Source organism: Lygodium microphyllum, chromosome 6 (assembly GCF_053477565.2).
Source record: "Lygodium microphyllum isolate KBCC chromosome 6, Lygodium_microphyllum_v1.1.10, whole genome shotgun sequence".
Lineage (NCBI taxonomy): Eukaryota > Viridiplantae > Streptophyta > Polypodiopsida > Schizaeales > Lygodiaceae > Lygodium > Lygodium microphyllum.
The window spans coordinates 108,402,778-108,419,662 of record NC_141140.1 but is presented as its reverse complement, the minus strand read 5'-3'; the positions used below and the strand labels follow the sequence as shown (position 1 = coordinate 108,419,662).

Genomic DNA, 16,885 nt, shown 5'->3' with positions numbered 1-16,885 from the left:
TGGATTGGCAAGTCAGTTTATGCAGGCTCCAAGGAAACCACATTTGGATGTGGCTAGACGCATACTTAGGTATGTGAAGTCCACATTGCAGTATGGACTATTTTATGAGACTGGGGTTCAGATACAGTTGCATGGATACACTGATGCTGATTGGGCTGGTAGTATTTCTGATAGACGATCTACCAGTGGATATGTGTTCTCTTTTGGGAGTGTTGCAGTCACTTGGAGCAGCAAGAAACAACCTACAATTGCCTTGTCGAGCACAGAGGCTGAGTACAGGGGTGCAACAATGGTTGCATGTGAGGTAGCTTGGTTGCATAAGCTACTTTATGATATGCATCAGCCTACAGATGGGCCAGTTGTCATTTATTGTGACAACATGAGTAGTATACACTTGGCAAAAAAACCCAGTCTATCATGCTAGAACAAAGCACATTGAGGTGCATTATCACTATGTGCGGGAGAGGGTTTTACTAGGTCTTATTGATCTAGTTTATGTCATCACAGAGGATCAGATAGCTAACATATTCACGAAGGCATTGGGCGTAGAGAAGCTGCGCAAGTTCAGAGACCTACTTGGTGTGCAAGAATTGGGATTGAGCTCGAGGGGGAGTGTTGAGATATCGAGCTCCACTCGTGATATGCCAGGGTGACCGTTGTGCATTTATGTCACCGACTTGTTAGTTGTAGATGCGGTTGGTACACCGGCCATGAATAATAGCTAGATGACAGCTATCCTTATCTACTCTAGTTCGTGGCTCAGTTAGTATGCCACCTTAGTTAGTTGAGTTTGGTTTGAAACCCATATATAGGGTTCTTTTATTTCTATGTACTAGAGTTTTTTTTGGCTTACACAACTAAGAAGAGGAAAACTGTTTTTAGCCTCCACCTGTATGTGTATTCCCCCATTGTGCAAGGAAGAAAGCTACAAGTGAGACTCCTTCCTTCTCTCCCACAATCTTGACAAGCAGTGGCCGAAACCTCCGATGTTTCCACTGCAACGAACCCGGTCATTTCAAGAGGCAATGTCCCAAGCTTGAAGGAGAACATCGCCAAGCACCTTTCCAAGGAACGGGCCATGGACAGGGAGAGGAAGAACCGTTTGCGTTGCCAATAGGCAAATGTGCGAAGAAGAAGAAGATCCGACCATGGAAGCACAGTTTGAAAGGGCGACAGTCCATGCCGCTCTTCACAAGAAAGGGCCGAATCGCTAGTTCTCAGTGATTCAGACAGGACTATTAAGATAAAAGTTTCAAGACCTTGATTGATTGTGGCAGTACACATTCCTTTATCTCACGAGCTTGTGCAAAAATATTAGGAATAGCCACAATAGAAGCACCTATCTTGCTTGTGGAATTGGCAAATGGTCGCGAGGTTACTTGTACCAGGCAAACTGCATGCTAAGGTGGAATTCTTTCTGGGAGGAAAGATGACTTCGGTCAAATTCAGAGTCATGAATTTGGGTATCCATGAGTGTCTACTTGGAATGGATTGGCTTAAACCTAATGATGCCCACATTCATTATGGAAAGGGCCAAGTTTCCTTTCAAAATTCTGAAAGGGATTTAGTCACAACCCAAGGAGAGGCTGGAAGTCCAAAAATTCAATTAGCCAAAGCATCTCGGATTATAAAGAGAGTCAGAAAAGGACTACATGTTTACTTAATTAAGCTCAACAAGTTAGATCAAAAGCAAGAGTCTAGTGAAGGACCTTCTTGGCTAAAGGAATATGCGGACGTATTTCCTGAACAGTTGATAGAACTCCCGCCTCAAAGAGAAGTGGATCATGAGATCAAGCTAGTACCAGGAGCTATGCCAATTGCAAAGAGACCTTATAGGATGTCTATACCGGAAGCAATTGAGCTGAAGGAACAACTCAAGCAACTGCTAGAGCAGGGCTACATCCGTCCTAGCAGTTCACCATGGGGAGCTCTAGTACTGTTCTAGTACTATGTATTGATTATAGAGGGTTGAATCAATCAACTGTCAAGAACAAGTACCCTATTCCTAGAATATATGAGCTTCTTGATCGTCTTCAGGGTGCGGAGATCTTCTTCAAGATTGATCTCAGGTCTGGTTACTATCAGATAAGGATCAAGGAAGAAGATATCCCAAATACGGCCTTCAACACAAGATATGGGCACTTTGAGTTCCTAGTTATGTCATTCGGGCTTATGAATGCGCCTGCTACCTTCAACAGGTTAATGCATGATATCTTTAGGCCATATCTTGATGATTTCGTGCTTGTCCTCTTCGACAACACTCTAGTCTATTCTAAACAAGAAGAATATCATGAACCCCAACTTCGAATTGTCCTTGAGACAATGATGTCACATAAGTTGTATGCTAAGATGAAGAAGTGTGCATTCTTCAAATGTCAAATTGAATATTTGGGATTCATCGTATCAGCGCAAGGAATCTTAGTGGACCTAGTCAAGGTCAGGGATGTGCTAGAATGGCCAATACCAACAACTGTCAAAGAAATACGCAACTTTCTTGGATTGACAGGATGGTATAGGGTCTTCATAAAAAACTATGCTTTGATTGTAGCACCTCTAATGGACTTATTGACAAAGAAAACTTCCATTGCATGGTCAACACCCGAACAAACTAGCTTTGATAGATTGAAGCAAAGTTTGGTATTAGCACCTATCCTAAAACTTCCAGATCTCAGTAAGGAGTAGTAACTGATGCTAGTGCACTTGCCTTAGGATGTGTGCTCATGCAGGAAAGTCACCAGGTAGCCTACTCTTCAAGGAAACAGAAGAGTTATGAGAATAATTATGCTACCCATGATTTGGAATTGTTAGCTGTCATCCATGCTCTAAAGCTTTGGAGACACTACCTATTGGGTAACAAGTTTACACTAGTAACTGACCATAAGAGTCTCAAGTGAATCTTTACCGAGAACAAGCTCAACATGAGGCAATGTCGGTGGATTGAAGTGTTGGAGGAGTATGACTTTGAAATCAATTACCGACCAGGAAAGGAGAATGTAGTTGCCGATGCACTCAGTCGCAAGGCATTCCTTAATTGTCTAATCTTGCAAAACCCATCTACAGCTAGATCTCTAGCCACAAAGGTATCCATGCGAAACAACCCAATACTTGAGTTAGCTAGAGAGGAAGTATGCCATGATCCAGTCTACCAAACAATGCTAAGGGAGATCTTTATCAAGGATCAGGACCAAAAGCTATAGGCTAAGTATCATGAATTCTCTATCAATAGTGGACTTATCTACTATAGAACGAGGCTGTGTATACCGGTAAGCCAGTCACTTAAGCAGCTGATATTGTGGGAAGCTCATGATTCCCCATTCTCAGGACATCTTGGCTATGCCAAGACTCCCAATGCAGTTAGGAAGAGATACAATTGGGAGAGGCTTAAAGGTGACGTTCTCAAATATATCACCGAGTGTTTGTCTTGTCAACGTATCAAAGCTGAACATGTCAAAATGCCAGGGAAGCTACAACGGCTTGACATTCCCAAAATGAAATGGAAATTCATCAATATGGAGTTTGTTGTTGGCCTACCCCAAAATTAGGGAGGATACAACTCCATCATGGTTGTGGTTGACATGCTTACTAAGGTTGCACACCTTATTCCAGTAAAGACAAACTATAAAGCTTCAGATATTGCAAGGTTGTTTATCAAGGAGATATTCAAGCTACATGGGCTACCCAGAAGAATAATTAGTGATCGTGATTCTCTCTTCACATCACACTTCTGGAGAGCTATCTTCGAAGCCATTGGGACTCAATTGTATTTTAGCACAGCTTACCATCCCCAAACAGATGGCCAAACAGAGCGAGTCAATCAAGTCATCGAGGATATGCTTAGGCCATACTGCGGTTGTGAACCAAAAAGGTAGATTCAATACTTACCTTTGGTGGAATTTGCCTACAATGCTTCTTACCAACAAAGCATTCAGATGACCCCTTTCCAAGCATTGCATGGTCATGACTGTCGAAGTCCCCTAAACTTCTCAGATCCAACCTTGAGGGTTGAAGCTTCAAGGCAGATGTTGGAAGAGATGGATGACCAAATAAAGTCAATAAGACAGGACATCCAAGCCACCAAGGATAGACAAAAGGCATACGCGGACTTGAAGCATCAAGATAGAATCTTCGAGGAAGGAGATATGGTCTTCATTCGTGTACGTCCAAAGAAGAGTTCCCTATCCTTAGGAAACTGCAAGAAGCTAAGTCCAAGGTATTGTGGACCGTACAAGATCCTCAAGTGCCTAGGACCTAATGCTTATAGATTGCAACTCCCCGAGAACCTAAAGGTTCATAATGTATTCCATATCAGCCTATTGAAGAAATACGTACCTAATCCTAACCATGTACTTAATGACCAACAAGTTGTAATGCCTAGTCAAGGAGTCCTTCAGCTAAGGCCTGACAGAATCTTAGATGTCAGGGAGAGACAACTGAGATCTAGAACCTTGAGAGAATGCCTCGTCCAGTGGAAAGATTATCCGGAAGAGGATGCCACTTGGATAGATGAAAGCACTCTCAACCATCAATATCCCCAGTTTGTCTCGAGATAAGGACATATCGATTTCTCCAAGGGGGAGAGAATGTAATATTCCTGAATCTAACCACGCATTCTGCATATGAATCTCCTCTTAGGTTAAGATAATAGAAAATTTTTAATAAAAATAATCCCACTCTCCTCCAGCCGACTGTCGTGCTGGAGGAGAAGGGTTTAGCAAGAGACAGTAAGCTCCTTGTTGGAGCTTAAAGGGGGGAGACTCATGCGTATTGACGCGTGGGGTAGGGAGGATCCCCCTCCCCCCACCTATATAAATGGTATGGGATTAACCAAGGGAGGAGACCGGCTGCCGTGGAGCAAGAGAAGACGTCACCAAACTGCCGAATAGAGGGAGAGAGTGGAGACTCTATGTGCAGCCGTGAAGAAGGGAGAGAAGGTGGTCGTGAAGGAGAGAGGGAGGAGCCAAGGCCCTGCTCTACTGAAGTTGGGAGCGAGACACACCAGCAACCGCCTTTAAACTGTTGTTGCAGTCCGCCGCAGCTGCCCCGTAATCATGTCAATGTAACCTGCTTCCTCATGGCTTCTGAAAGCTCCAAAAGCTTTAGAAGCTTCTTGGAAGCTTCCAAGGCTGGGCCTCCTAAGCCCCCCTTCATGTGCCTCTTTTTTAAGCCTTTTTTTCCCCCACCTAAAACCCCCTCTTCAAGTTTATACACCCCTTCCTTTCTTCCCTTTTTTTCCCCCTTTGTTTTTCACACCTAGGGCATCCTAAAAACTACCCCTGGGATCAAATTAAAAAGCCCCATTTCTGTGGCTTTCATAAGCCTTAACCTTGAAAGAGTTTAAACCCCCTCTACAGGATCTAAAGCCCTGTTCGTGAGCCTTCTTATTGCCCTCGCAAGTGGGGTTTAAAAGCCCAGTTACCCTGTTGAAATCAAGCTCTTGTGCCCTCTTTAGGACGGGGTTTAAAGATCCTTTCCGTGGGCATTCCCCACTCAAATTCATAGGAGGAAACCTTCTACAAAAACTGTTTCCGAAAGACGGTGCAAGCTGTCACGAAGGGGAGCTACTCGTGCAAAGGAGACGGCCAAGGTTATAAATCTGCATCCAAGATGAAAAGGCCGCATTCACAATGGCTCCTAAGAAAGCACAAGGTGCAACCGCCATAGGAGGATCGTCTCCTAACATCCCGAATTTTTATTTTACGTCGATATAATTTAATAGTGCGTGGATGATTTTTGGAGATAGGATGCATTTTTCATCTTAAATACTTTGGTTAATTTAAAAGAATTAGCTCACGACAGAAGAGTTCGGTCATTAGTACTTCGAATAAAACGAACAAAATAAGGTGAGCAGAAGATTGATATGCATTTCTAGCAAGTAGTTTTTGTGCATTGTAGTGAATTGAAGTTAGATTAATGTCCATATTTACAAAACGGAATTATGAAAGTACACTCCGATTAAACATGAAAGGAATAAATCGCATATTGCATTATTGAATATCTTTTTTTGAAATGATTCCTAAAGAAAGTTATTAGCAATCATAGGAAATTGCTAAAGAAGATTTAACTAGGCAAGTGGTCTAAAGACTTAATTTAACGGAAGGGTGTGTAAGTTCTGCATACAAAAAATTCATTCGAAAATGAAAGTTGTAAAAGGCTACACGTTTTAGCATGAATCTTGTTCGCATGTTATAGGATGATTAAATGGAATTAGGCTATAACCTAACCTATGCTTGATCTTAAACCGAAAAGTTAGGGTTTGAAAATGAACTTACGCGTAGACAATGAGTCATGTGGTTATGGAAATGATAGTGTAATTATCTTCAAGAATAGACAGGTTAAACTGGCATAAACCTAAACACCTAAAACCGCGGAGTACTCGTTTAGAAAAGGGTTAATTCAATGCAACCTATACCAAGCAACTGACTAGGGTTAGCATGTTGGAGTTATTACCTAGCCGTTCGCTTTACCAAAGCTGAAACTTTGATACCCTAAAGACTTGCCCACATTCACGTAATGTAGGGACAGTAGGCATACTTACGAGAAAAGATCTAGGGTTTTTACCCTAAGGATCTCTCGCTAAAAAGATGAAACTCGAAACCCTAGGACTGACAATGTCGGCCTAATGCAATCACGAACGGGTTGTTATATCTAATCATGACACCGTGATTAGAAGACACCGTTGATGGGTAGAATAGTTCCATAGTTTGATGCGACACTTATGCAACAAGTGCAGAGTCGCATGATCTTGTGATTGGATCACAAGGGAATGACCAATTCCTCGGGATGAGATTGGCAGATTCTTACGCAAGTTATCATGCAAGAGGATGAATAATCGTCCTAATATAGTATCTTTCTTGGGTAAAGATAATTGCTTGGAAGCAAAAGACCAGCCAATAAATTGGGATAACATATGAACTTAAGGTATTGATCAAGTCAGGTTAATAGGGTATGCTCTAACCCAGGATATAGGGGATCTTGCCAAGTCAAAATTAAATCCCGGATCGAGTGCTGGATGCATTCGAAAAGAAGGATTCACTCCTTAGCAGTTGGCCAACAATAACGACCAATGGAAATGATTGTGCTTGTTGCAGATTTAAGAGCATTGTTTTACTTTGTTTGAACAAAGAATTAAAGGATAAATGGATATCTAATGCTTCAAGATGATGGCCTGAAGGGAGAGGCAGCTTCAGTTACCCCCAACTGCCTACCTAACCCTAACCAAGGGGGTTGTTAACTGCACCGAGAAAGTGGACCGACCCGCCGCGAGAGGTCTCTCCATTAAGCGCTACTTGGAGCAGGAGGACGCTTGGGTGCCGAGGGGGCTCTGGCCATAAATCCCTCGCCTTCCGGGCCCTGCACAAGAGGCTAACGTGACTCGGCATTGGATATTGAGGCCCGCATACTAGTCTATGGGTGGAATCTTGGATTAGTGATCCCTGTGGATTGCTAGATAGCCTTCGGGCAGATTGTGGATAAGCCTACGAGCTGGACTTTATGTATTTCAAAGATAAATATGATAACCTGTTGAAAAGGAACTTGTTTGACATTACTTTTCTATGTCAAGTGCTATGATTACGTGAAGGAACCAGTGCCTAACGGGTTAATTAAGGTAGCTGATGTCCAACTAAATGTGTTAGGTAATTAAAAAACTAAAACAACCTGAGGAAAGTGCGGAGGATGTGGCCATAGGTCTGTCCTACAGATGGGTGGTCCCTGTTGGCCGGAACTTTTCTCAATCAAGATGGATAGTAGGAAGATCGTTCAAAAAAACACAAACAATAAGAGCGTTGACCTAGAGTTATAACTGATCCCGATTTACGTTGTTTTAGGGGAACGGAATGGGACTATGCCTTATGGCAAAGAGGTTGAGCTTCGCATCCCTTTCGTTTCCCATTCTCCTTGAACCAAGTGCAACGTGAATCCACTTCGAACCTTGCATTTTTGCGTAAAGTAGTTCACTCAGGTTCAACGCTAGTTACCATTGGGAAATGACCAATAGGAAACATCCTAATTCAGGTCGGTCCTAAGTGGGAACGGCCGGAATACTTCCGCTACGTGGCAGATGTGGAAAGTCCTAGATCGCGAACCCCGTAACATTGCATGGGAGTGACGGGCGGAGCTTTCTAGACATCCTTTCGGATGGACTGTTAAGACGTGTCCTGAAGATAACAAGTGGACATGTTACATTTCTATAACTTTTGATGTTAATGCTAAGCTTATTACACATGAGGGTGACTTGATTGAGGTCATCACTATGTATTAGAAAAATTGTGGCCATCCTTATCTATTTGACTAGGTTAAACCTAAACTACACAATAAGTTTGGAGAGTCAGTTTATGTAGCTTCCAATAAAGCCACATTTGGATGCACTACAATGCACATTCTGCTATGTTAAGTCCACATTGTATTATGCCTTATTCTATAATGTAGGCATACCATTAGACTTGCATGGTTACACACTTTAAAATTGGGCTGGTAATATCTCAGACATGAGGTCTTACTAGTGGTTTTATGTTTTTCTTTGGTAGTGCTTATGCTACTTAGAGTAATAAGAAATAGCTAACAGTTGCATTCTCTAGTATAGAGACAGATTAGAGATATGTTGCATGGTTATTTGGCAATATAAGTGGACAAAAAGGTTATTGTCTACTGTGATAACCTTAGTACCATTCAATTAGCTAGGAACTTAGTGTATCGTGTGTGGACCAAATGCATAGAGATCCATTACCATTTCATTTGGAAGCAAGTTTTGGTAGATGATAATGACTTAATCTATGCTAGCACATAGGATCAAGTTACTAACATTTTCACCAAGGCCTTTAGAGTTGAGAAGCTTTCACACTTTAGGACTATACTTGGAGTTCACAAGCTCACGCTAAGCTCAAGGCGGAGTGTTGAGATGTCAATCTCTACATGAGCTATCATCCACTACATTCCTTGGTGATGTGATAGGGTATTACTCACTAGCATGGTAGATGATTGACATGAAGATATGTCAGTGATTCTACAATTAGACTGCACCTACATAGTCCATCCTTGGTTATGGTACATTCATTGTGCCGCCTCTTCTTTCCTTAGAGGTTCACACTTAGTGACATTGTGTATATATATTGTGCTACTTTTATATTAGTCTTTTATTATGTTATAGACTTAGTTCTCTTCTGTGAAAGAAGAAGAAGATTTGAGACATATCTTTATATGTGCTTAGGTCTCCATTATTTTATGTGTGTGCTTCTTGTTTATTCATCTCTCTCCCCTCTTACCTATTTTCATTTCTTGCCTTGCAATACAAAATGTGGAATACAAGAACCAATTAATGCTTCTCTTTCGAAGCTTTGGTGATTTACTCATGACTTCTCCCATAACTATTGGATAACAATAATAGATTTCAACTTGCTCTACCCATGCCAAAGGCCTTTCTAAGAGCTTCTCATGCTCTTTATTCTGAATTCCAATGTCAAGATGAATATATAAGTGAGTGATTGATAATATTGTGTCATCCAATTCCTTCAAATACTTAGCCTTTAATTGATCTTCTTGTTACACCAACTTACCCTCCTTCTCCATGACAGATTAGATAGAGTCCAAGTGTATAGGGGGTTTCAAGTGGAGAAGGGTAGTTCTTCTGAATCATGGAAGTCATTGTGTAGCTCTATGTGCTAGAGTTCGTGTCGTTTTGTGAGGTAGAAGTACTAGAGGCTTGTTTCCCAACAAGAGTGACAAGTTTTGGCCATAGCCAAAGGCTATGATTATGTGGGTTTTGACTCAAAATTGAAAGTACTGACTATTGATTCACTAGATGGGTCACTCTTTGTAGATAAAGATGACTTCTCACTTTGATCCTTGGATTGACTTGAAAGATTCATGATCTTGAAAATTTGATTGTATTTTCTACAATACTCTTAGAGGGAGGTTGTTGATCCTTTGATGTTCTCTTAGTTATCCCTTGTGGATTCTTTTTCTTGAATTGAGTAGATACACTAGGCTACTACTATTGGATTTGCAACTTGGACTTAAGAGAGAAAGGTTCTTTGTAGGGGGAGACTTTGGCCATTTGGATGGATCAAAAATTTTCTCAAGCTATTGCTTATAAATACTTAATGATTCTACCATGTCCTTTTGGGAATTTCTCTTTTGGGAAATCATGGGTCCAAGTGTCACAAGAACTCACTTTTTATTTTTATACTTGTCTATTTTTGTTTCCTTAAGTATTGTGGTTCTTGATCTAGATTGTCATTTGGGACTCTTTCTCTTTCTATTTGATTTATATGGGAATTTGGCTATGCTCAATGGAGTGGCTATGTGGGTACTTTAGGCGAGTAAATATAACAAATTTTCATATAAAAACCTTGTGCTTGAAACAATGCTTCGGGAACCCATCACAACTTAGTGCTAATTGTCTATTCACACTTTCAATTTTATGCCCTAGGTCTCCTCTTATTTCTAGATGTAGTCCTAGTCCTAAAAGCTTTAAATGTGGTTATATGGTTCCTAATAGCTTGGGTGTGTTTACTTTCGATAATCTAGGAGGATAAATAGCAAGTGGTTTTATCTTGTCCTCATGATAAAGCTATGAATTAAAGCTATGCAAAAATTAATGCATTAGCCCCAATCACATGCCTTGTTCACCACAAGGATCCGAATGGATTAGCCCCATTCTTATGTGTCATAAGCCACAAGGATGAATAACTCATTTACATGGGCTTTAGAATTGATTCAGAATTTCCTACACATTGATTAATAATTTCTAGGATGTTATGACATTGATTGGATGCTACATAAAAATGTCACTAATTGATAAGAAAACCCATAACACACTATCCATCCTTCCATGGCTAGCGTGACATTATCAAATCCCTAAATCCGATTTGATCCTTTAAAGAATGCATCATCATTCTTATACACGTGCTCATATGGATTTCTCTTAGTTTAAAACCCATGCCTATTTTCCCATTCCCATGCATGTTTCCTTATAGTATACCACACTCTACCTAGCCCCCATTAAGTACATCATCATTTGTTCTTTTCCTTAGGAAATGTTACTTTCCTTAAATACACTTCCACATGTTTAAAAAAGCCTTGGTAACCTAGCATTGAGTTTGAAAACAAGCATCTAACTAAAATAAAGTGCACGAAGGCCAATGCTTATATACACTTGCATACACTTGTCCTACTTAGAATTCCATATAATGTTCCTTATGCAACTTTTTTGTTGCAAGCTATTCTTGCCATGATTCTATGTTGTGATAAATGTTTTTGAGAAGCTAAACACTAAATTAGCTTTTTTTATGATCAAAAGATAATGGTAAGGATGAATTAACACAATATTGTTAATATGCATATTCATTGATAAGAGGTTTAGATAGTGTTGTGTTTAAAAAATTATCACGTTATCTTAGTATGCATACATTTCAAATTTATTTAAACTCTTTATAGTCCCTTTTTTGTTATACAAGGGACTTATTTTTTAGTTTCTTAATCTAGAGTTAATGCCTTTTGAGCTAAAAAATAGTGATACTTGACTTCATAAATCATGAGTTTCTATATCAAGTTTGTGGAAGAGCCTTGAAAACCTAATGAAGTAAAACAAAATGTTATTTTATGTTTGGAATATGGAAAAATTATTTTAAGAGCATTTTCAAAATTTTAGGTAAATTTGAGGGGCACATGGTGATTTTGACCAAGTATGCTAGATATTCTAGCAATCTTTAAATGTAAGGGGCACTTCTCACATCTAGGGTTATTTTGATAAATTTTAACTTTTTAAAAATTATCATGGAAGTTGAGGACATGAATTATTGCATGGAGATTACCCATATAGATGTGTAGATTATTTGGATTTAATAGATGAAAATGAATGTATGAAGGAAAAGTGTTGACTAGAAACAAGTGTCAATCTATTAGTTGGATATCTAGATGTATAGCCTTTTCTAGATGTTATGGGAATTTCTTTTAAATAGTAGTTCTTCCACCTAATAAGATATATGAAAAGTGTTGAGTTTCTTAAGTCTCACATACCACCTCATGCAAGAATTATCCACTATGAACCAATCATAATCCCTTTACAATATGGCACACTGAAATTGATCTTTTAACTTTTCAAGTCCACGTTTGATGCTTTTAGTTTATTGATTGCTTTTGATGGTTACGCTGATGACCTAGGGCTTTTCTAGATGGTAATAATACAAAACTTATACCTAGTATGGATATTCCACTTACGGTCATGCAAAGAATTCGAGTATCGAAGAAAGTAGAATCCACTAAGATAAATCAAAGAGGCATATTGCTATTTCAAGGAAAAAAGTAGAAGCTAATTAAAGAAGGAAGTGAATGGTTTCCTCTTATCGTCAACCTAAAGATATGAAAACCTTAATGCATTAGCTCTAATCGCATGCCTTATTCACCACGAGGATGTTAATGGATTAGTCCGATTCTTATGCGTCGTAAGCCACAAGGCTAAAGATCTCATTCACATGGGCTTTGGACTTGATTCAAAATTTCTTGGAAATTGATAAATAATTTATTAGGACACTATGTAAAAGCCATGCAAAATGATTACTAATTTCTTGGACGTAATGTAAAGCCATTCTTATACACTATGAGAACATGTAAAACCACCATTAACTTCCTAGAAGCTATGTAAAACCATTCCTAGACACTATACAAAACCATTAGTGATTGATAAGAAAAGCCATGACACACTCTCCACACATTTCAAGATTCTTCTTGCCTCAAAGTACAAAATATGCTTAATACCTTCCTTCCATGGCTAGTGTGTCATTATCTTATCTCTAAATCCACTTTGATCCTTAAAAGAATGCCTCATCATGCTTATAGAGGTGCTTGTACATATTTCTCTTGGTTAAAAGCACATGCCTATTTTCACATCACCAGGTGTGTTGCCTTGCACTATACTACACTCTACCAAGCCCCCATTAAGTCCATCCTTCGTTTCTTTTCCTTAGCAAATGTTATTTTCACTAATGCACTTTCATATGATTAAAGGAACCTTGGTAGCGTTGCATTGATTTTAAAAGCAAGCATCTAGTTAAAGTAAAGTGCACAAATGCCACTAATCATATACACTTGTGTACTCTTGTCCTACTTAGAAGTCCATATAATGCTCATTGTGCAACTTTTCCATTGTAATCTTTAAGGCTGAACAAGAATGATCAGAATGAATTAACATAATATTGTCAATATTCACATTCATTGAGAAGAGGTTTAGATAAAGCCATATTTTGGAAATTATCACGTTATCTTTCAAATTGTTTTTCATAGTCCCCAATTCAATATATAAGGGACTCAATTTTTAGTTTATTAATCTATAGTCGGTGCTTTTTCAGCCCAAGAATAGTGATACTTGTCTTCATAAATCATGAGTTTATGTATCAAGTTTGTGGAATATTCCATTTTGATGTCTATGAAGCACATTTATTGTGATAAAACCTTGAAAGTTCTAATGAAGTAAAACAGGTTGTAATTTTACGGGGGATACATTTGGAATATGGGGAAAAAATTTTAAGAGCATTTTCAGAACCTTAAGTAAATTTGAGGGGCACATGGCGATTGTAACCAAATATGACCAATATTCTAGCAATCTTTAAATGTAAGGAGCATTTCTCTAGTCTAGGTTATTTTGATAAATTTTCCATTTTCTAAAATTATGATAGAAGTGAGGGTATGTATTGTTACATGGATATTACCCATATAGGAGATGTGTAGATCATTTGTTATAGAATAGAAGAGGAAAGATTTAGTAGATGTCGAAATAAATGTATGAAGGAAAAGTGTAAACTAGCTAGAAGAAGTGAACAATCCTTTAGTTGGTTATCTAGTATAGCCTTTCCTAGATGGTGGGGGGATTTCTTTTAGATAGCAAATCTTCCAATTGATAAGATGGAGCCTAGAAAAGTGTTCACAATTTCCTAGTTTATAAATTTCATAGATACATCTGTCTTGACTAGCAAATCTATATTTTCCTTATTGACAATAAATTGTTTAAGGCTCCTTATAGGCTACATGTGCAAACTCGTGGCTAGAATTTCATGTTTCCTTTGAGTTTCTTAAGTCTCACATACCACCTAATGCAAGAATTATCCGTTATTAACCAATCATAATCCATTTACAATATGGCACACTGTAATTGATCTTTTAGATTTCCGAGTCAACGTTTGATGCTTTTAGTAATCGTTGATTACTTTTGATGGTCATATTGATGATTGTGTGGCTTTTCTGGATGGGAATAATCAAAAACTTAGACCTAATAGGGAGATCCCGCTTACGGACTTTCAAGGAATTCGAGTATCAAAGAAAGCAGAACCCACTGAGATTAAACAAAGAGGCGTAGTGCTCTTTTGAAGCAAATGGTGGAGCTGACTCCTTAGTGGGGCTTTGCACGAAGGAGGAAAATAAGCAGGCGTAGTGCTCTCCGAGGAAACCAAACGAAGCAAGTTAGGAAATGATGGAGCTGACTTTTAGTCAGCACAGTTTGGCACGAAGCTAGAAAGAGCACGTGGTTTCCATATCGCGGCGGCTGGTGCTCTCTCTATAAAACGGGTGAAAGGGGGCGATCTCTCTCTCTCTCTCTCTCTCTCTAGATCCCTCACATATCGAAGTTAATATAGTAACTCGTGTAATGATCTCGACTGCATGCAGGTACATCCTTACTAACTAATACTTCAACATGGCCACGCATAATATTGAGCGCAAGTACCTACTTCTTCAGTTGGTAGCACTGACGACTCTCGCATATTTATCGTTAGCGGCAGCGGCGGTGCGGCCAGGTCTCGCCAACCCCAGCTCCACAGTACGTACCGGCCAGGCGGTGGTGGCGGCGTCCTGCAGCCCGAAGCCGATAAAGCCGGGGAGCGCGTATTGGGGGCATGTGGGAGCACTGCTGGCGTACCTGGTGCAGGCGACCCCCTACACGGATAGTCTCTCCCTCCAGGCCCGCTACGGCGGAGGGAACGCGCCCGCCTTCGGCCTCGCCACCTGCTCCGCCGCTACCTTCCCTTCCGATTGTCAGTCCTGCCTCCAGACCCTCTCTTCCGATATCTGGCGCATCTGCCATAGCGCTCTCACTGCCCGTGTGCAGTACCGGAACTGCTCTCTCGGCTATGCCAACTATGGCTTCTCCAGCTAATTAATAACCCTACCACCCCAGCACACTCGTCGCTCTTCCTCCGCCTCGCCTCCTTCTCCTCCCCTCTCTCTCTCCCTCGCGCTCGTGCAGCACAAAATAAAACACTCTTTCAGATGTCACTAAGACAATAAAGGGACATTCGCTCCACATGGATTGACTAGAAGAGTTAATTCATAAGAGTTTTTAATCGTAAACTTTTCTTCTTTTCCAACAATCAAAGTTCGCTTCTCTCGTCTTCACTACGAGAGTTATTTCATAAGAGTTTCCTAGCGGAAGCTTTTCTTCTTTTCCAATACTCTAAGTTTTCTTGTCTTCCTTCTTCAATGCTATGGCTTGAGATCTAAAATTTCAATTTCAAGTGCAAATATTTGTTGTGCATACATCATTCACAAATTTGCTATATAATATCATTTGTGCCAAGTGTACAATTCATTGACCTTGGTGCAATAGGCTTTTGAAACCAAGAAGATGCTTGGTCTCATGTGCTATTACTTATAAAGCTAGAGAAACGCTTCCATATTTTCCAATCATTGTGAATTGTTTAATCATAGGGACCCACAACATCCTCTATAAGATCATAAGTAATGCTTTGATACCACTTACAACTACAAGCTAGTAACTTGCGCTATTGGCTTTCTTTACCCGTCTTTAATCAATGCCTTTAAGCATCCTAGGCTCGAAAAGTATGATCTCACAATGGACACAATCGCAACCCTTGGGTCAATTACAGAATACATTGAGCTCACATCTTGATAAATTCCATTTAAAGACCATCCTTCTCCACACATTAATACAATTCTTTAATTCTTGAAGAGTGCACATGCTTATTGTGTCGATTGACAATACAAAATTCAATCCAACTTAATAGAAGAATTACACATATTCATATCCTTCAAAATGAATCAAGTACATAATAATCCTATGTTTAAAATCGGCTATGCAATCTATAAATCACCTTTTGTGTTTTTGTATATGAGTAGACCATAAATTTGTTGCCATTGACATGCTTAAAGTTTTCTTTTCAAAGTGGCATAGGTGAAGATATTATTCATAGTCATTTTTAGTTGCATATGCTTTTATTTTTTACTTTTCTACTTCATCCTACTATCAGATGGTGATAATTTTATAGTAACTTTTAGATTAAAAGTAAGTTGTATGGTCTACATTTACCTTCTCCCTATATACAAAGATACACAGGTTTAGCATATTAAAATATCAACATATATTAAACTATTAGTTAAAGTGAATAGGAAGAAAAATGATCATACTAAATAAAACCCTCTTCCTGAATTGGTAAATCATCAGTGAAACTTCTTTGATGTTGAAGCTTTCTCATGACTATTAGACATCTGTATGTTAAACCCATATGGTATATTTGCATTAGCGAGGGTCACTAATGTAATTTTACCAATTTATCAAAATCATTCATATCACCATGATAACCTTGTAGTGTATGATATGGATGATAGAGGGAATATATCCATGCATCAACTAACTATTGAGATGTAGAGAGAGAAGATATGCAGAGATGGTGTAAAATATTACACGGCGCAGCGAACAGAATCTGAGAAAGAGATAGAGAGTACACAACAGATAAGAGGAGAATCAGTAAATTCTTTAACTCCAAACAATTGATACAAAGATGGCTCTGTCCACCCGTGCGCTTCCACTGTGTGAAGCTTAGATGGCGATCTAGACAGAAGATAGGTGAAGAGATTAAGGCTAGCTGGAACAACAACTCTG

At 39.4% G+C, this 16,885-nt stretch overlaps 1 pseudogene; it reads left to right on the top strand.

Annotated features, from left to right (window-relative positions):
- The first annotated feature begins 14,683 nt into the window (after window positions 1-14,683).
- Window positions 14,684-15,142, top strand: LOC148034945 (antifungal protein ginkbilobin-like protein pseudogene; annotated as a pseudogene).
- Window positions 15,143-16,885: the final 1,743 nt, after the last annotated feature.